This window comes from Notamacropus eugenii, chromosome 4 (genome assembly GCF_028372415.1).
Source record: "Notamacropus eugenii isolate mMacEug1 chromosome 4, mMacEug1.pri_v2, whole genome shotgun sequence".
NCBI classification, from domain to species: Eukaryota; Metazoa; Chordata; class Mammalia; order Diprotodontia; family Macropodidae; genus Notamacropus; species Notamacropus eugenii.
In genome coordinates this window covers 53,633,609-53,653,551 of record NC_092875.1, presented here as the reverse complement: position 1 = coordinate 53,653,551, position 19,943 = coordinate 53,633,609, and the positions used below count along the sequence as shown (strand labels likewise).

The 19,943-nt window shown below is 44.1% G+C and overlaps 1 long non-coding RNA gene and 1 pseudogene across 5 annotated transcripts in view; one reads left to right on the top strand and one right to left on the bottom strand.

Moving 5' to 3' along the window:
* LOC140499507 (riboflavin kinase pseudogene) overlaps window positions 1-3,810 on the bottom strand; it is a 38,958-nt pseudogene extending 35,148 nt beyond the window's left edge.
* The window catches only part of LOC140499509 (uncharacterized), a 130,026-nt gene that overhangs the window by 79,998 nt on the left and 30,085 nt on the right, over window positions 1-19,943 (top strand). For 2 of the 5 annotated variants that reach the window (XR_011965472.1, XR_011965470.1), the window contains 4 exons: window positions 9,087-9,235; window positions 10,266-10,355; window positions 10,510-10,600; window positions 11,321-11,408. This is a non-coding gene — a long non-coding RNA (uncharacterized lncRNA). Of the gene's footprint in view, window positions 1-3,926; window positions 4,559-9,086; window positions 9,236-10,265; window positions 10,356-10,509; window positions 10,601-11,320; window positions 11,409-19,943 lie in introns of those variants that run through there. The other 3 variants (XR_011965471.1, XR_011965474.1, XR_011965473.1) reach the window with 3 other exon arrangements.

Below are 19,943 nucleotides of genomic sequence, written 5' to 3'. Positions count from 1 at the left end.
AGATGGAGCCGACCCAGGGACGGAGATCTGGATCCCCACACGATGGGCAGTTGAGCTGCGAGAAGCTGAAAGCAAGGAGGAGACGAGGGCGGAGAGGAAGGCACCGTCCGAAGCGGGTGTGCAAACAGCGTGAGATAACCATGCTCACACTTCTGATGGCCTTACAACAGTTCCTTCCTGGGTCCGAGGCTGTCCAGTCCAAATGGTACAACGCCACTCCCGCAGAGCAGCGAGCCGGGGATCAAAGGGACGACACCTACTAGGCATTAGCACAGGGACTCCCCGCCTTATGAAGAGTTTCAGATTCAACAACTAATAGAGGAAGGACAATTATTAGCTTCCACTCTCCAATCTTTCATGAAATCAAAGGTAGCGGTGTGGCACCGTCAGGACCACATAGACCATCTCCTCCAAAGCCAAATCACCGCCCTGCAAGACACGGTAATTTGGCTAGGAGACCAGATGGCTTTACACCAACGCTACGAGATGTTGCAGTGCCACTACAAATATTGCCCGCTTTGCGTACTTAATCTCCCAATTGATTCCTCAACCTTCCCCAATCAATGGCTGGCGGTCCGCAAAGCCCTCCAGGGGGCTATGCTGGCTTATAACGCCACAGATGACATCCATCAGTTGGACTTGCTCATTGATCAGCTGAATAACCTCTCCAGAACGTTTCAGGAAAAGTGTGAACGAGAAGAGCGTTCCATCTTCGATTGGTTACAACGAATCCTGGACTTGCATTGGCTGCCAGGGGTGCTCTCCTCCGTTGCAGTTCTTGTCCTTATGTGTCTCATCCTGCCGTGCCTCCTGAAGTGCCTCCTGCAATTATTGACACGGGCACTGGAGAATCTTAAAGGCGATGTCTTGTCTCTGAGACACCGCGAGGGCAGGTCCCCATGGGGGGAATCGCCCAACCTACCCGTGTAAAACAAAAAGGGGGAGATGTTGGGGGACAGCTCTGGACCGGGGTCCCCCGTGAGGACCGTGAGATGCCTGAGGGTCCGAACCTGCCCCCTTGTGGGGTACTGGGATGGCCCTGGTAACAGGCTGGCTCCACCCACGGGGAGGCACTTGGGAGGAGCTCGCCCGCCCATGGGAGGTACGGGGGAGGAGACAGGGGATAATAAAAGGGGATGACCACGAGAGCTGGAGGAGAAGAAAGGCAATAAAGCTTGCTGGCTGCAACTCCTTTCGGGTGCTCTGCCTGTTTATTCCCCTTCCCCAACAGGGAGAGGGAATTCCCCTCCCCCAACCAGGAGAGGGGCCGGAGACGTCCGAAGACCGGGGATAGGTAAGTAGAAGGCGAAGGCCTGGGAGTCACCCCAGGCACTGATTTATAAACTTTCTAATTTTAATTATAAGTATGAAGCTATAGCTCTGAATCTTGAAGCTCTAAGGTTTAAGGATTACAAGACCTTATACCATATCCCCAGTGCACCTAATACCAACTTATAGACATTTCAAATAGCCAGGCTCAAATATTTGATCCAAAAAAATAAATTTGAAGCCATTATTATAATGTTAATAACATAAAATATACTTGAGAAAAATAGAAGTTTTTAGAGAACTCTGTAACAACTAATTTCATACTCTAACAATTCTTAATGTACAACAGAAGTCATTTGTCTAACTGTTGGGATTTCCAAGTTTCACAATAAAGACATATTTAATTTTACATGAACAATACTAGGAAATACATAGAAAGCTTTACCAATTTAAATTTACAACTATAAGAGGACAGAAAATACATGGAAAATTGAGAGAGATAGTTCTGAACTATTTTTAAAACTTCAAAACCCTTAGAATTCAGGGCATGAAAACAAATATAAAATGAAAAACAGTGCAATAGCATGATACCAATAAGATACTTCTTTTTAATAAATAATCCCCAATAAAATGAAATTCCACAAAATCTCATCTTTAACAAACAAAATATATTACACGCTACACATATGAAACACACATTCTACCATTTCTTCCTTTCAGGACATTCGATGAGCTTCATACAATGCCCATTTACTTCTCTATGCTATCTAGGTCTAGAGGCATTAGTTGGAAGTCAGAAGTGTTCTAGAAAATCTGTAGTTGCTACAAATGATCTCTGTTCCCATCTGCCACAAATGACTTAGAGCTAAGCCAGTCAGTTTCGACTTACAAACATACACTTCTGAGGGGGTGCTTGGGTGCATGTGCTTGGGCTGCCATTCTAAAATTGCATTTCTTTTTAAAAATCACATTTCTCCCTAGCCTCAAAACACTATCCCAGGCAGTTTCTCCCCAGTGCAAGGACACAGCCTGCCCTAGCAGCAACTGTTATCTTTCTTCCAGCTGCATCTGTAGAACTCATTAGTTTGAACCAGCTGTATACTGGCTTAACTGGCTGTGTACTGGGTCATAACAACATTTACTACTTACTCACTGACCAATCATATGTATCCTAGACTGAGATATACCTATAGTCCTTTAGATTGATCTTGTCTATCAAGCCATTGATGAGAGCAACCTAGTATTTCTGAGCTAGCTCTGACCATTGGCTGACTTAGTAACTTTTTAGGCTCCAAACCACACCTCTACGTAGCTCCCCCTTTGGCTATTTCCCAACTTGGGGTAATTTTGGGTAAAATACCTGAGAAGTAGCCAACAATAGCGCATGTTCCTTGAAGAACTGACCACTCCTTAACCACTCCCTAATCCCACCCCCAAACATCTAGTTAGCATATTTGGGGCAAGTGATACTATAGGATATCCTATATATCCTTTCCCTGTATCCCTTTAAGGTTGCAGGTTCCCTAAGGACTCTTGGCTGCTGAAAAGTGTAAAAAATCTTTACCTTGATTCAACAGTGCTTGAATCAATGAATTCTTCTCCAGATGACCTGCTCCTGGTACCGTGGTCTTCTTTGTGGGGGTCTTACACCCCTCTTTCTAGCCCTCATCATTGCCATCCTAAAAAAGTTGAGATCCTGCTCTGCTCTCTGCTTTTACTGTAGTGTGTTCCACAAATCTTCTGTAGAGTTCAGCGTATTAAAAAGAAAATATTCTTGATTTCTAAATGAACCTCTTTGGTACTGCTGCATGATGGGTTTAACGTAAAGCGAATTGAAGCATCAAATGGCAACTGCATTGTACTATATAAACTAGCTCACAGCTATTGGGAGAATTCCCTTAAGCTAAACAAATACAGGGCTGCATCAGTGATAAAGAGGAGGGCAATACAAGGGAAAAATGAACAAGTAAATAAAATCCCTTTTGATCAATGGCTACTCATTATTTTGCTTTCTGGCATGTGGAAGAAATTGTCTTCTTTGAGTTTCAAATGTTCTGGTAAATCCAGCTGTCTCGCAGCTTCTTCATCTTTTTAAATTGTTGAAATAAGGTCCTCCACGGAACTCAAGCTCTTCTCTGGTCTGATGTAACCACTCATGACTCTACATAGGATTTCCACATAGAAATTCTCTTTGAAGGTTATATGTAACGAGAGTTTCCATCGATTTTTTAGTATTCTTGTAGAATGGGTTCCATCCCAGGCTTCAAACCATCTTCTGGACATCTGCCTTTGCAACGGTTGCCCAACCGTAGTAAATTCCAGTAGATAAATGACTTGGGAGATTCTCTACTACTTGGCCAGGAAAGTAGCTGTGGGGATGCCAAGCTGCTTGGAGCAACGTCCTCCTCACTTTACCACTGCAGAAATAAGGCAGCTGCTTCATCCCGCCGCTGGTTGCAGGCTCTACGGATGGTCCAGAGGGAGAGTTTGGAGAAGTCTCCTTCAAACTCAGGGCAACGGTTTCCAACCGGCCAGCGGGGAGCGGGAAGAGGCGCGTTGCGAAGGGCGCGAGGCAGGCTCGCGATCAGGTGCGAATTCACAGCGCCAGACTAGCGGCCAACGGCCCCAGCTGGAACGCTGCAGGCAACCGGCTCACTACCGAACTTCAGCACTCCACCGACCAACAGAAGCTGCAATAGCTCCTGATCGTCCACGTTTGAACGATTCTCCTTTGCACATACGTAGCTCATTTAAACTTCGGAGGTCTGTGAAACGGTATTGTTAATAGAATGATTATTAATTACCCCCATTTTCTAGATTTTGGAGGCTCAGACAGGTCAAATGACTTCCTCTGAGTCACACGATAGGAGAGAATCCAGACAAGATCTGAAGTGAGGTTTTTCTGCCTGGAGGGCAGTTTTTGATCTGACACCCAGTCGTACCCAAATGATGCTCAGTCATACCCAATCATACTCAAAGGAGCGGAAGCATCGCGGTGAAGACAGGTGGGCCCTGGAACCATCCCCGAGTTGCGGAAGTGAGGCTGATCTTCATAGGTCGAGGGAGGTTCTTCTCATAGGAATTTCCCTACTCCGATATAAACAGAGGTGTGGACCAAAACCAAAACCCAGCCTCGTTCTTCTGGCCTGAATCCGGGGTGTGCTGGTAAATGTTTACCAGCTGGCAGGGTGGCAGGGTGCACCCACTGGACGCACTTTCAAGTTTACACCATCTAATCAACAACAGCAGCACATCAAGCCCTGGGTTGCAGACGTCGCCAGTTTCCAAGGTGAGCTTCTACCAACCGGCTCTAGCTCCTCTGCCCAGTGATGGTGGTGTTCCTGAAGAGGCTACTGCTGTTGCAGAATCCTGCCTGCGTCCCTGGGATGGGGTCAGTGGGGCGGACACGAGTGGGGTATGTAGGGATCATCACGCGTTAGGAGGGTTAGGACGTGAGCAGATCTGAAAGGACCTGACCATCTTAAATGGTCATGGAGAATGGGGCTGGGGACTCACTGGGGCTGGGAGCCCCCGGGGCGGGGAAGGAGGCTCCTGTGGGACAGTGTCCATGGGATTGTTGGGTGGGATGGGGTGGGGATACTGGGGCAGGTTCCATTGGACCGGACGGAGCAGAACTGGCTCCATTCCTTTTAAGGGGGAGCAGGGATAGATCATTTAGCGGGCTCATCCAGTGCCCACCGAGTGCGCTTGCGCATTGGCATTCGGGTGCCCTCCTTGTTGAGCCTGTGACTTCGGGAACTTGGAACTTTCCCTGGCTGTCTAGTCCCTGTTTGTGTCTGGTTCACTGCGAGGCCCTTACTGTCTTCGCGATCCCCCGGGGGAAGTGGATTCGAGGCGATTGGAGGAAACCAGTGACCCCTGATGCTCCCGAGTGGGCCAGAGCCAGAGAGGAAGATTAAGCCCCAGTGCTCTGGGCGGGACGGGGTCGGCGCTGTGGTGTGGTGTTGGGCTGTGTGGCGAGGGGCTTGCGGGGGGGTTGGGGGGCCGAGGATTTGGGATGAGGGGATGGGGAGCCAAGGGACCGGATGAGGGACAGATTCTGGTGTGGGAAGTGTGGGGCGCGTCCGCGTCTGCTATAGCGCAGCTCTTCCACTGTCTGGCTAGAAGAGTGGCCCGGGGCGATCCACAAAGGCGTGGACCTAGAACGGGGTAACCTCAGAGGCCCCAGCCTCTCAGGTGAGACTGTGGGGGCCCCGGGGCCTTGCCCTCCCACTTCCCTGTCCTAGCTGCCTCCACTCCCTCAAAGTGCCTGCGGCTCAGAGCTCAGAATCACAAGGACCCTCCCGCCTTTCTAGTCTCCTCGCCGCGGGAGGTCACGTCCTTGGCTGAGGGTTCTGAGCGGCCAAGAGGGAGAAAGGGAATTGACAGATAAAAAAAAAAAAAAAGCTAAAATAAATAAATAATAATTTAAAAAATCCTAAAATAACATAAGAATCCCACCCAGATTCACTGTTTGCAAAATCATAAATGAATGAATGCATGGACACCTGTTGGACTGACTTGACTTTAACTCGAACATGACATATCTTCGAAAGCCACATAGAAAGGAGGAAACTTATAACTATGGGAAGAACATAACTTTCAGAAGACCAGGGTTCAGATCTTGGCTTTAGTTACTTCCCTATGTCCTCTTGGGTCATGTAGCATTCTTGAATTGTTGCCTTCGGGAGAAAAAGAGAGAGTTGGATTAGTTGGATTAGATGACTCCAAAGGTCTTTTCTTGCCCTAAATCCTAGATTTTCTGCTTAGATTACTTGGCATTTTCAATTATTCTCACCCCACCTCTCCTGGAGCAGCCAGGTGGTGCAGTGGATAGAGCACTAGGCTTGGAATCAGGGAGACATCTTCCTGAGTCCAAATGAAGCTTTAGACACTTACTAGCCATGTTACCCTGGGCAAGTCACTTCACCCTGTTTTCCTCATTTCCTCATCTGTAAAATGTGCTGGAGAAGGAAATGTCAAACCACTCCAGTATCTCTGCCAAGAAAACCCCAAATGGGGCAACAGAGTCAGACATGACTGAGGTGAGTAAAGATCAACCTCCTCTCCCACATCAGTCAGATGAAGTGATGACTAACATTTGCCTTGAAGAAGAGTTTTTGAATGTCATTAGGCTGCTGTCCTGTGGCAAAGCACCTGATGCTGATTCTGTTCCAGCTGAGATTTACAAGGCAGGGGCTCCACTCCTCTTACAAAAGCTAATTGAAATTTTCCAGGTTATATGGTAAGAGGGGATTATCCTCCAGGAGCTCACGGATGCCTTCATTGTCCATCTGTATAATGGAAAAGGAAATAAGCTGTCTTGTGACAATCACGCAGGGGCAAGGATCTCTTTTAGTCACTGCCAGAAAGATTTTTGCCAGATTCCTCCTGAATAAGCTGCTCCTTCACTTGGGAGATGGGCATGTATCTGAGAGCCAGTGTGGCTTCAGAAGGGACCAAGGAATGGTCTATATGGTGTTTGCTGCCTGACAACTTCAGGATAAGTCCAGGAGCAGAACAGAGGTCTGTACGCAACATTTGCAGATCTGGCCAAGACCTTTGATCATATCGGTCATGAGGGTTTATGGAACACCACGACAAAATTGAGTTACCCAAAGAAGTTCATCAGCATTCTGCAGCAGTTCCTGACCATGCTTTAGCTTGGGTTCTGGATAATGGAAGATTCTCTAGCACTTTCCCAGGCCTCAGTGGAGTGAAACAAGTCTGTGTGCTTAGATACAACAAAGTATTTTCTACTGCTTGTGCTAATTTTGGCTTGACAATTAACACTAACAAAACACAGGTGCTCCCAATACCTCACTAACCACAAGTGGAACCATCATTTACAGCAAATGGAGAAGTTTTAAATGCTATGGATATGTTCACTTACCTTGGCAGTATACTTTTCAGGAATGTCCTCATAGATTAAGAGATTAACACATACATTGCCAGAGAAAATCCAGTGTTTAGGAGACTGAAGGAAAGTGTGGGAGGGGTATTAGACTGGCCACCGAAGGTTGACAGAGCCATTGTGCTGACCTTATTGTTGTATGCCTGTGAAACATGGGCAGTCTACCAGGGCCATTCCAGGAAATTGAATCTCTTCCATTTGAATCCTCTTAGGAAGATGCTGAAGATTGCCTAGCAATATAAGGTACCAGACAGTGAGGTTCTTTCTTCAACTAAACTGCCAAGCATTTGCACTCTATTTCAGAGAGGGCAACTGATGACTGATCACATTGTTCAAATGCCAAACCTACATTTGACCATAAGACTATTTTATGGAGAACTTGCATGAGACAAATGCTCATATGGAAGCCAGAAGAAGCAATAGAAGGACACTCTCAGGGTCTCTGAGGAACTTTGGAATCAATTGTGAGACATGGGAAACACTGGCCCAGCACCACCCAGCATGCTATGCCCTCAACTCCTATCTGGTTCCACCACTGCTGTTTCATCCACATGGGCTATGGGCCAGCTTTCACCACCATCTCCCACATCTCTCTTTGCAATTGTTTACATTGTCTTAGGCTGGAAGAATATCTCACTCTGACAGTTTGTTGGCTCTGCCACTCCAGAATTTGATCTGAGACATGATTTTAACATTGTTTGGAAGAAAATGTTGGAAGAACTCAACTGAGTGCTTTCTCTACCCCACCATGTTGGAAGTCTCCAAGGATGTAATCTTCAGCTTCATTTGAAATATGTGTTGCCAGCCACATGTCTTCTTGAGGCTTGCTGAGCCTCTTTCCAGAAATGCATGATGGTGAGCAACAGAAGGGCCTAACCCTTGCTACAGAGCATGTACAGAAATTCTGTGACTGCTTCTTGTCCTTTTACAATGTGGTGATGAAAAGTCTTGTGATTGTCTTCTGAGATGGACCTGAATATGTGGACAAAAGTTCCAGAGAGACAGAGGCTCTCTTCTCTGTGGCAGATTTTGAGTCAGAACAGTTCATTGGTACAAAGCAGTATTGCAGTAGTTCAAAAGAAACAGGCCCAAATTTAGAGACATCTTCACTCCAAATGTTCAAATGGACTATTGATAGCCAACCTCATGGGCCTCCTGAACTCATATTATTCTGATCAGCCACCATTGGATGCACTGTACATGTTGACCCCAACATCTCATCTTCAAAGTCTGGCTCAGCCAATTTAGCCTCTAAGGTTCCCAGTCTCAGTCCCAATTAATTTTCTCTCCAACAGAGCAAAGAAAGCAACTGAGGCAAGAGATGTTCTTACCTTAGGGCCCAGCACAAACAAAAACTGTATTCCCTCCCCTCCCAGGGGACCAAGGTTCAGGTGCTAGCTACCTTGATTCTGGGGAGATTTTCTAAGAACATTTCAGTGTCCTCTGCATTTCTGGCCCTGTGGTCTCCTGCAAGGATGTATCTCAATTTGTAAACTAATCCTAAGGCCTGGGGCCCTAACTTTGAGGCTAGAATTCCAACATCTTCAGATTGAGTCTAGCATCTCTAGATGCCAGGAAGGAATTGAGATGGAGGGTGATGGAATTTGAATGAAGCAGAGCTGCAAAGAGGCCTATCTTTTGTGTGTATCAGGAGAGTAAGGGTAAGGAAGTCAGGGATTGTAGAAAAACAAGAATAAAATGAAAGTGCAAATTGCATGAATTGTAATTCTGGTTTTTGAATACTAAAGCAAACACTACCTGGAGGAGGGAAGGAGGGTAGTAATCATACCTGACTAACCCATAAGAATCTCTGTGGGAGCTGATAGTTCTATAGATGAAAGGAAATATAGTAAAATTTCACTTTGATACCTTTCCAAATAAAAGACTATCTTTTAAAAATTAGGGGCAGTTTTGTACAGTGGAAAGCATTAGACTGGACATCAGATCAATCCTATGTACTTCAGACACTCTGTAGCTCTGTGACCATGGGCAAGACGCTTAATCTCTCTGAGCCCAAGCACCTCATCTGGAAAATGGAGACAGGAATTATCTGTAAGTTGCTCAAAGTATGAAAATAAACAATTTTCAAAAGAAGTATACCAACTATAAATTACCACACAAAAACTTTGTCTAAGACACTAGTAGTGAGAAAAATTAAAATTAAAACAACTTTGAGGTTCCACTTTACACAACACCAATTAGTGAAGAAGACAAAAAGGGGAATAGTCAACGTTGAAAAGCTTCAGGAAGATAGACATCCTGATACACTATTGGTGGAGTTGTAAATTGGTCCATTTATCCTAGATATAAATTGGAAAAAAAAAAAGTAACACAACTCTTCAGATATTTTGTTGTAATATACAGAAATACTGATGATTTCATGAGTTTATTTTCTATCCTGCATCTGTGTTGATTGCATTGTGGTCAGTAAAAGACACATGTAATTTGTCAACATTTGGTTGTGAGGTTTTTCTTCTTTAATACGTGGTTGATTTTTGTGAATGGACCATGCACAGCTGAGATAGATATACTCCTTTCAATTCTCTTTAAATTGTCTCTAGAAATCTGTCCTATTGAACTTTTCCAAAATCCTATCCAGGTCTTTCATTTCTTTCTTTTTGTTTGTTTGTTTTTTTGTCTTTGGTTTGATTTATGGAGACCCAAGAGGGGGTAAATTAAGGTCTCCCACTATTATAATTTTACTCTCTATTTCTCTCTAATTTAATTTCATTTTTCCTTGAAGAATTTAGAAGTTATACCATTTAGCACCTAGATGTTTAGTATTGATATTCATTCATAATGTATGCTATCTTTCAGCAAAGTATAGCTTCCCCATCTATCCCTTTTCATTAGGTCTATTTTTGCTTTGATTTTGCCTGAGATCATGACTGTTACCTAACCAGTACTTCATGAGAAGAATAAAAGATTCTGCACTAGCTTCTTTTTAACTCTCTGTGTATCTTTCCATTTCAAGTATGTTTCTTGAAACACCATATTGTTGGTTTCTGGTTCTAATCCATTATGCTCTCCTCTTTCATTTTATTGTTAAATTCATTCACATTCAGTTATGATTATTACCTAGGTATATCCCAGGAGTTGACCAAGATGGCACGTTAGAGTCAACCCACTTGAATTCTCAACATTCTCCTCCAAATAACTTCCATGAGCTAAGGTTTGAGTCACTGCTGGGGGGCCTTTTAACAAACCCAGAAGCCCCTGTTCTCCCTGGAAGAGCAATTTGTTCAAATAACTTTAACTATCCATAACTGGGAAAAGTTACACTTTGCTAATTCCTTTTGGACAAAAGCATTTCTCTCTCTTTCAAGGATCCTGACAGTCCTACCTAGGAAGTTTGGGAAGCCCCAAGGACCCAACTCAGGCCTTGGTGACAGACTGAGAAATAGAAGAAAAAGTCCTGTGAGTAAACCGATTTCCCAGGACCTTCTCTGGGATTCCCTACCTCCACCCCAACTTCCCAAGCCCAGCCCTTGCCTCTGTGACTGGTGCAGAGCTCAAGTTTCTGACTGTACCCTCACTGTGTGTTTCCTTTAACACACATACATACATAGACAGATATCTTTTAAAAGTGATGAAGATGATTATCTTAGAGGGCAAATGGCCAGATCAAAAGGTAACATGTCTCATTGCAAGTATAACGGTGATGTCTACGCATCAGACGCTTACGCTAGACAAGTCCCTTAACTTCTGTCTGCCTCAGTCTCCTCATCTGCACAATCGGTATAATTGTAGTATTTACCTCTCAGGGTTGCTGTGAGCCTAGCACTAAGACATTTGTAAGGGATTTATACAAACTGTAAGGTGTTCATCAATACATGTTAACAGAATCTATTATAAACATGTTCTATGTTGTATGATACATTGTTATCTACTGTGTGCAATGATTTGTACAGTAACTTATGTGATCACTTAATAATTAATATAATTCTATAATACATTATCATTTATAATAGAACAGAAATGTACCATAGTAAAACATAAATAATAAATGTTCGCTGAAATGATGATGATGATGATGATGATGATGATAATAAGTTGCCATGAAATACATTTGTTTATGAATATAGGGCATCTTCAATTCAACATGTCCCCAACTTAGCTCATCCTCTTTCCGCTTAGACAATCCTCCCCTCCTAACCTCTCTGTGACTGCAGTGGCTAACGCTGTCCTGCCAGGCCTTCAGGCTACCAACCTAGGAGTTGTAATGGTAAGTAAAGTAGGATTTTCTGCTTTTTGTTTTAGTATTATCAAGAAGTATAATGTCTGTATTAGAAAGTGACTGAGGAGGATCCTTCCCAACCTTGGTCAGACCTGGGAAGATTTGTGAGATTCTTGCCTTTTGTTAATTTTGTTTCTGAAGGAACTGATGCCCTCTGGCTCTTAAAAGTGTATAAAGACTCTGAGGTGTGGGTTTTCCTCTGGGGCTTACAGACTGGAAGTGTTTGTTTGGCCAGACAAGGACTCTGGGAAGCTGCTAAATAAGGCCCCCCCCCTTTCCCCCCTCCTTCGGAAAAGGAATGATATTTGTCTATATGGCCATGTGTCTCAGTTTGAAATTTGGGAAATAGAGGCACTCTAAGGCCACAGTGCAGGGTGTTGGTAGAGGAGCTGATGGGGTTCAGACTCTGGGAGCCTCTTTGAGCTCCCTTGAATCTTCCCACTTAATCTGGTCTTTCTTATTGAAATCTAATCTTCCAAGCAGTCTCAGTTCGGGCAGTCTCTGGAAGCCCATGGGCTTCTGTCCCCTGGTCTCTGTTGCACTCCCCACCCTTGATCCCATCAAAACCCCATTCCCCAGGCTGCTGACCACTCCCCTCAAGATCCTCCCTAGACTCTATCAGTATTCACCCCAGGATACCTGTCATTCCCATATTGCCCCTATCTAGAAGTCTGGATTGCCCCACTTGCTTCTGACCCAAGCCCTCCATTGTCTATTATTTCCTGATTGGTTTCAGCTGTTTCCAGTCATTCCCTCCCTGGACTTCTCCTCAAGACACTCCCTCAACCCCTTCTCCCATCACCCTAGACTACCAGACCACCCCCAGATCCTTCCTATAGCATTTTCTATATTTAAGTGACATCTTGCCTCCATCAAGTTGCTCAGATTCAATTCAGCTCAGGCTCTGTCTAGCTGAGATTCTATCTGGCTGGCTTGTGAATACAAGCCTTACAAAGGCTTAGGCTCCTTAAGAGTCAACCCAGTGTGGTGAATCTTTAATAAAAAGTTTTTCTTTGGTTTAAGAAGGCTTGAGTTGAATTCATTCCAGCAGGACCCAGCATGTCAGTATTTCAGGGTCCTGTTGACCTGAAAATTTGGTTAAAGAAAAGGCAACAGGCTCAATGCATGCATTTTATGGTTTAATTAATTAATCAATTCCCTATTAAAAGAAAACGGTAACAGAATGCATTATGGAGCCAGAAATGTTCTGGCTACTGATAGAAAGAATTGGGCAGCCTTAAATATGTTTTAGGACAAAGAAGTGTTCTGTGTCCTTCAGATTTATGGTCTCCATAAGTGATTATTTAGACCATTAGAAAGGAATTTCTTAATTGCATAGGTTGTAAATACAATAAGATAACAGAGTTTGACAGAGTTTCACATAGAAATTACGACCCAAGATGTCTGTGTTTTCTTTACCATGAACATGCCATAACATACTATATGTCTACAAATATTAAGATATGGAAAACGTCCCATTATTCAAGGTAGTGTCTTAGGTTAAAGGTCTCTTAAGGAATGTGAAGTCAGCCCTGCCTGGCTTTTGTTGACACAGGAAGAGGCATTCTCTGAGTCTGCTTCAGAGAGAACAAAGAGATTATTCCAAAATTTTATATTCAACATTCTCAGTCCCTAGCACCCTTAAACCTCATCAGAGCTGCCTTTTACCAAATATGTGGTAGTCAGATCTATAGTTATTTTGGAGGATGTGCTTGTTCCTGCTATGCTGATCAGAGAGTCTGTCTAAACTTGGCCACTATGAGTGAAGAAGCAGTGAGGTGGTATAATGCATAGAGTGTGGGGCCTGGAGTCAGGAAGATATCTTCCTGAGTTCAAATCTGGCCTCAGACACTTACTAGCTGTGTGACCCTGGGCAAGTCACTTCATCCTGTTTACCTCAGTTTCCTCATCTGGAGGGTGTAGCTGGAGAAGGAAATGACAACTCACTCTTTGCTATCTTTGCTAAGAAAACCCTCAATGGGGTCAACAAGAGTTGGATATGACCGAAAAAAGACCGCAGAACAGCCAATGAGGGAAAGAAACATCACTCCCAATCAAGAAACAATGGCCCTAGATAGGTCCTCCAAATCTGTATGGCACAATTTTGAGGGGACTCAAAATTAAACTCATGTACACAAATTAAATGTTCTGGACAAGCTCTCAAATTAACCTGAAGTCTTTTATTGTTACAGAAAATGAGCTCTGGATTAAGATGGACTGAGTTCAATTTTGAGGGCTTCTCATACAACACCTTATGTGGGAGCAGGGCTTTGCTGTAACCCAGGGCTCCTCACAGTACATTAGAATTTGGCTTCTTATGGCACCACCTAGTGGTTTTTAGTTTTCCTCAAGATTTGACTCATCTTAAGCCATCACCGAATAGAAAAAGGGCTTTTAAACGCAAATACAAATGCAAATACAGGCTAACAAGATGTTGACTATAGGACAGGATTTTTTAAATTGCAAAAAACAATTTGCAAAGAAGTCATCTTTGAGTCTATAAACTACCAAGGCACCTTCCATTTTCCCCTTCACTAGATTTCTACCTTCTCCAGAAGGGGGCACCTAAGTGGTACAGTGGATAGAGTGGATAGAGACAGGAGGACCTGAGTTCAAATCTCATCTCAGACACTTGACACTCACTAGCTGCGTGACCTTGGGCAAGCCACTTGACTCCAATTGTCTCATCCTCAGTCATCTCCCCTCTAAATGAAAAATAAGGACTCCACAGAATTTACCAGCAGTATAGCTCATCCACCTCTAAGAAGGCACCGTTTAATTCCATCAAAAGCAAAGTACAAGCTTGGAGAGACACAAGATTCCTGGCTCAGTAAGAAAGCTGATGAAATTCAGTTTTATGCTGATAGTAATAATCCAAAGTGCTCTTATGATTTACTGAAAGGTATTTATGGACCAAAAACCTATAGTGTATCACATCTACTCAGCGCTGATGGAGCCACATTGATTAGTGATAAGGACATGATCCTAGAGAGATGGGATGAACACTTCCATAGTATTCTCAACAGACCATCATCAATCAATGCTGAGGCCACTGACTATTTACTTCAGGTTGAAGTCAATTCCTCCTTAGCTGAACTTCCAACTGAAGCAGAGGTTTTGAGGGCCATTAGGCTCCTTTCATTTGGCAAAGTACCTGGTGCTAATTCTATTCCAGCTGAGATTTACAAGGTAGGGGGACCATTGCTCATACAAAAGCTGATTGAAATTTTCCAGGTTATATGACAAGAAGAAGTTATCCCCAAAGAGTTCAAGGATGCCTCCTTTGTCCATCTCTACAAGGGTAAAGGGAATAGATTGTCCTGGAACAATCACAGAGGGATCTCTGTTTTAGTCATTGCTGGCAAAATTCTTTCTAGAGTTCTTCTTAATAGGCTCATCTTTCACCTAGAAGATGGCCATATACCTGAGAGCCAGTGTGGTTTCAGAAAGGGCTGAGCAACAGTCGACATGAGGTTTGCTGCCCCATAACTCCAGGAAAAGTGCCAGGAGCAGAACAGAGGTGTGTACACAGTGTTTGTAGACCTGACCAAGGCCTTTGACACTGTTAGTCATGAGGGCTTATGGAAAATTATATCAAAATTTGATTGCCAGGAGAAGTTGATCAATATTGTAAGTCAATTTCACAATGGCATGTTTACCCAGGTTCTGGACAATGGACAAAGCTCTTGTGCCTTCCCAGTCACATATGGAGTGAAACAGGGCTGTGTGCTTGCTCCCATGCTTTTTAGCATGATATTTTCAGCCATGTTGACAAATGCTTTCAATGAGGAAGAACATGGCATCAAGGTCAACTACTATACTGATGGTAAGTTCTTCAATTTGAAAAGGCTACAAGCCAAGACCAAAGTGGAGGGAGTGTTGGTGCATGATTTTCTGTTTGCAGATGATTGTGCACTCAATGCAGCCTCTGAAGCCAAGATGCAACAAAGTATGGATCAATTCTCTGCTGCCTGTGCTAATTTTGGCCGAATAATTAACACCAAGAAAACACAGGTGCTCCATCAGCCACTACCACACTATCCATACGTGGAACCATCAGTCACAACAAAAGGAGAAGTTTTGAATGCTGTGGATAAGTTCACTTACCTTGGTAGTGTACTTTCCAGGGATGTACACAGCAACAATGCATTGCCAGAGCTAGCTCAGTGTTTGGCAGGCTCCAAAGAAAAGTTTGTGAGAGAAGAGGTATTAGACTGACTACCAAACTGAATGTCTACACAGCCGTTATGCTGGCCTCATTGTTGTATGCCTGTGAAACATGGACAGTCTACCAGTGCCATGCCAGGAAACTGAATTGCTTCCATTTGAACTGTCTTAGGAAGATTCTAAGGATCACCTGGCAGGATAAGGTAGCAGACACCGAAGTCCTTGCTCAAGCTGAACTGCCAAGTATTCCAACTATGCTTCAGAGAGTGCAGCTCCTATGGGCTGGCCACATTATTCAAATGCCAAATGTATGCTTGCCCAAAAGACTATTTTATGGAGAACTTGCGTGGGCCAGGTGATCACATCGTGGCCAGAAGAAACAATACAAGGACACTCTCAAGGTCTCTCTCAAGAACTTTGGATTTATGGGAGACACTGGCATAGGACTGCTCAGCATGGCATGCCCACATAAGAAAAGTTGTTGTGGTTTTTGAGCAAAGCAGAATTGAGACAGCACAAAGTAAACACAGATTGCACAAATTTGGGATATTCACCGCAAATCTTCACATGGACTATCTGTGCCCAACCTGTGTTACAGTATTCTGAGCTCATATTGGTCTGATCAGCCGCAGTTGGATGCATTGAAATTTCACTTTACAATGGTGATTTCATTTTGTTCCTCTTCAAAGATGAAGGCAACAACCAGCCAACCATGTGACAGAGTTATAAGCAGAAATTCTGACATCTAGGACAAATTCCATAGGGAATTCTGGCCTGGGAGGGATTCCTATGAAATCAAATTGGGATTTGCAAATCGGTAAACTTTACCACACAGAGAATAGACATTATGAAATCTGTGCTGAGATTTCTACCAAAATGTCAATCCATGAAGCATGAAATTTTTCTTTCAGTGCTAATTGCAAGCAGATTTTATCTCTGTCAACTTGACCACTGAGCTCTTTTTCTTCCATTGAAACCTCTCAAAACCACAAATTCTCATACACAAAGTAAATGCATTTGAGAGTTGTCTGGATGAAGAATAGCAAACCTTGTCCCAAGGCATCTCCTATCCACAGAAGGATAGCAGTCAGGCAACAACCTGTTGGCATGCCATGTGTACTCTGGGTTATTGAGGTTGGCACAGTTGACCTTCTGGCTGAGTGCAAGTAACGTCTGAACAAATTCTAGCCCAATGAATGTCATGGACTATGAACGCCTTGGAAGAAATCACAAAAGGGTCAGAGAAACCTGGGAAGATTTATATGAACAGATCCAACTGAGCAGACCCAGAAGTATTTATAATTTACATAACAACATTGTAAAGATAAAGAGCTTGAAAAGACCTTAAGAACTCTCATTCATACAGTCAGTAATAAGAGTATCAGTGATGAAGTATGCTATTCATCCATCTCCTCACAGAGGTGACAGACAAGGTGCATATCTAGACACTTGGTCATTGTGAAAAATTGTGTTTCTTGACTCAGGATATTGGTTACAAGGGATTTTGGGGTGATTTTTCAGTGGGGGATAGGGCCATAAAAGTGTTTTTATTTTTTTTTAAGGAACTAAATTCACTCCCTGAACATGTGTGAATCTTGATCAGTTAGCCCCAATTTTGCTTCTGAAAAATGACCTGAGGAAACCAGACCTTTATTACTCCTCTCCTGGCTGTGTGGGTAGGATGGGGATAGATTGGTGGGGATGGGAGTAAGGGGAGATTGTGCAGATTGGAGGACTCCTGATACAGATGTATCCAATATCTTCTGGTTACTCCAGTGGTTCATAATTGTCAGTCAGCTGGTCTTTCAGGGGTGCTTATCTGGTCACATAGCCAAACCATCGTGTTCAGAACTAATATGGACTCTGAGAAGTTAGAGAGAAGTAGAGACCTAGACGGAGCTGGCCCTGGGGAGAAACTTCACCTAAATGTCTGCACTTGACAGAAAAATAGCTCTTGATGGTGCCATTTCTGAAGAACCAGTTTAGCTGTAAGAAAAAGGAACATGTCCTAGGATCCCATCCTCAGGTCACATTGTGTCCAGAAAAAAAAGAGAAAACTCATGCTATTGAGCTAGCATCTCTCTCTGATAGATACCTGCCCAGGTGGGCCTAGATCAATGCAAACAATGGGCTGAGCTCACCTTCCTGGGCACCAGGGACCATCCTAGCCACAGTAGGCTCCCTGCCCACCTACACCATCTTTACAAGTTTTCTAGAAGGGGCCTTCCTTTCCTGTTTCAGGGTCAAACCACCCACTTGTTTCCTTCTCAATAAAAGAGTGATCTTGGGTAAATCGCTGAAACCCTTTCAGACTCAGTATCTCATTCTGCAATATGAAGGGGCTCGCTAGATGGGGTCTGAAGTCACTTCCATCTCTTCATCCTACTTTTTCTAGGTCTTTGCTTCCTTGAATCTCTTCTCAGCTGTCTTTCTCCTGTCCCCTTAGAGGTAGTGTGGCATACCTGGCTTCAAGGAAGACATGGATTTGGGTTCCTTCTGAGACATAATGAGTATGTGATGCTAGGAAATCATAGTATCCTAAATTTAGAGCTGTGAGGGGCCCTCCAGGATACCAAGTCCAACTCCCAACGTTGACAGAGGAGGAAACTGACAAGAGGTTAAGTGACATGGTGGGGGTCACAAGCAAGTGTCTTAGATAGGATTTGAAGTCAGGTCTTCCTGCCTCCACATTCAGCGCACTAGCTACATGAGCTGCTTCACCTAATAGGCAACTTCCTAGAAGTTGTAGATGAAGAATTGATCTGCTTTGGTAGAGGGAATCACTTCACTGAGAGATTTCTATATCAATTAAATCATAGGTCCAGTAAAAATAAATTGAAAAAACACCTTTTGGGGAAAAGTCTTCCTCTCCATCCCCCACAGGTCCTATGTGTTGCCCTCTTGACCTCATCATCTTAGAGAATCTCCTGATTGAAATTTCTCTCTTTTTTTGTGTTTTATTTTATTTTTTTTTATTTTTTTATTTTTGTGGCCCTTCTCCTTCGTTCCCTTTCCTCTGCTGCAACTAGACCTCTGTTGTTAAAGACTCCGAAGGCCATCTCCAGTAACTGGGCTGAGGTGTTTGAGGTCCCATTGCCAATTTCTGCAGTTTCCTCCGAATATCTGGGGCAGACTGATTAATAAAATACATGCTAAGGATTGCTGCCCCTTCTGTGGAGTCAGGATCCAAACTGGTATGCTTTTTAATAGCTTCTACTAGGCAGTTTTGAGAAAGGGCAGGGTTTTCCTTTTCTCCCTGAGTGATTCCCCTAATTTTTTGAAAATGTACTTGTTTTTGAAATGCAGTTTTTAAGCCTTCTAACAGGCAAATTACCATAAGGTCTCTCTTTCCCCTGTCCTCACTCTTTTGATAATCCCATCTGGGGTCACTAGTGGGAACAGCAGCTGCTCCTGGGGGGTATTTTATGGGATTATTGCTAGCCATACGATCCCCAAACTTTTGGACATGTTGCCAAATTCTCCCTTTCTCCTCAACGGTACAACAGACAGAGAAAAGAATATGTAGATCCTTCCCAGAAAGTTCAAATTGTAGGGATATGTCCCTAAACCCCTCAGTGAACCTAGTGGGGTCTTCCAAGTATCTCCCCAGTTTCTCTTGAATCTGGGTGAGATCCGAAAGAGAGAGTGGAACATGCACCCTGGCTGTCCCACTGGGTGGGGTAGGCACTTCTCTCCAGGGAAACAGCCCTGATGGCCCAGTGGGGATAGGGGCTTGTGGAGGAAGATAGGAGTCCTACTTCTTGTGAGGGAGGGGTTGGGGAATACCTGCTGAACTGGATTAGGCTGCAGGGCCAGGGGATCTGGCTGGCAAGGGGAAAGATCTGCTGGTGCCTGAGGAATAGTAGGGATCAAAGGGGGAGATGCCCCAGAGAGTGCCACGAGAGTGGGGCCTAAGGCCTGAGTGAATGTTGCCCCAGCAAGAGGGGCTGCAGAGGGAGGCACCCAAGCAAGACCCATAGTTGGGGACTGAGGTAGAGTCCCGAAGGAGGGGTGAGTTACAGGCAGTGATACTATAGAGACTGCCGTGGGGGTGGGGCCTGAGGTCTGAGTGAGGGTTGCCCCAGTGAGAGGGGCTGCAGAGGGAGGCACCTCAGCAAGCTCCTTGGCTGGGAAGTGAGCGGGAGTTGGGAACAGAGATAGGGAAGGAAGTGAGGCCGAGACCCTCGGAGCCATAAACAGGGGGTCATCCAAAACATCCAATTCACCCCCATTTTTCTTTTGTGGGACAGCTCTAGCTACAAGCATCTTACAATCTTTCCTGAGAATGGGGTCCTGAGAGAGTTTGACAAAGGCCTTTATGTAAGGTATTTCTTTCCATTTTTCCTTTTGGAGGCA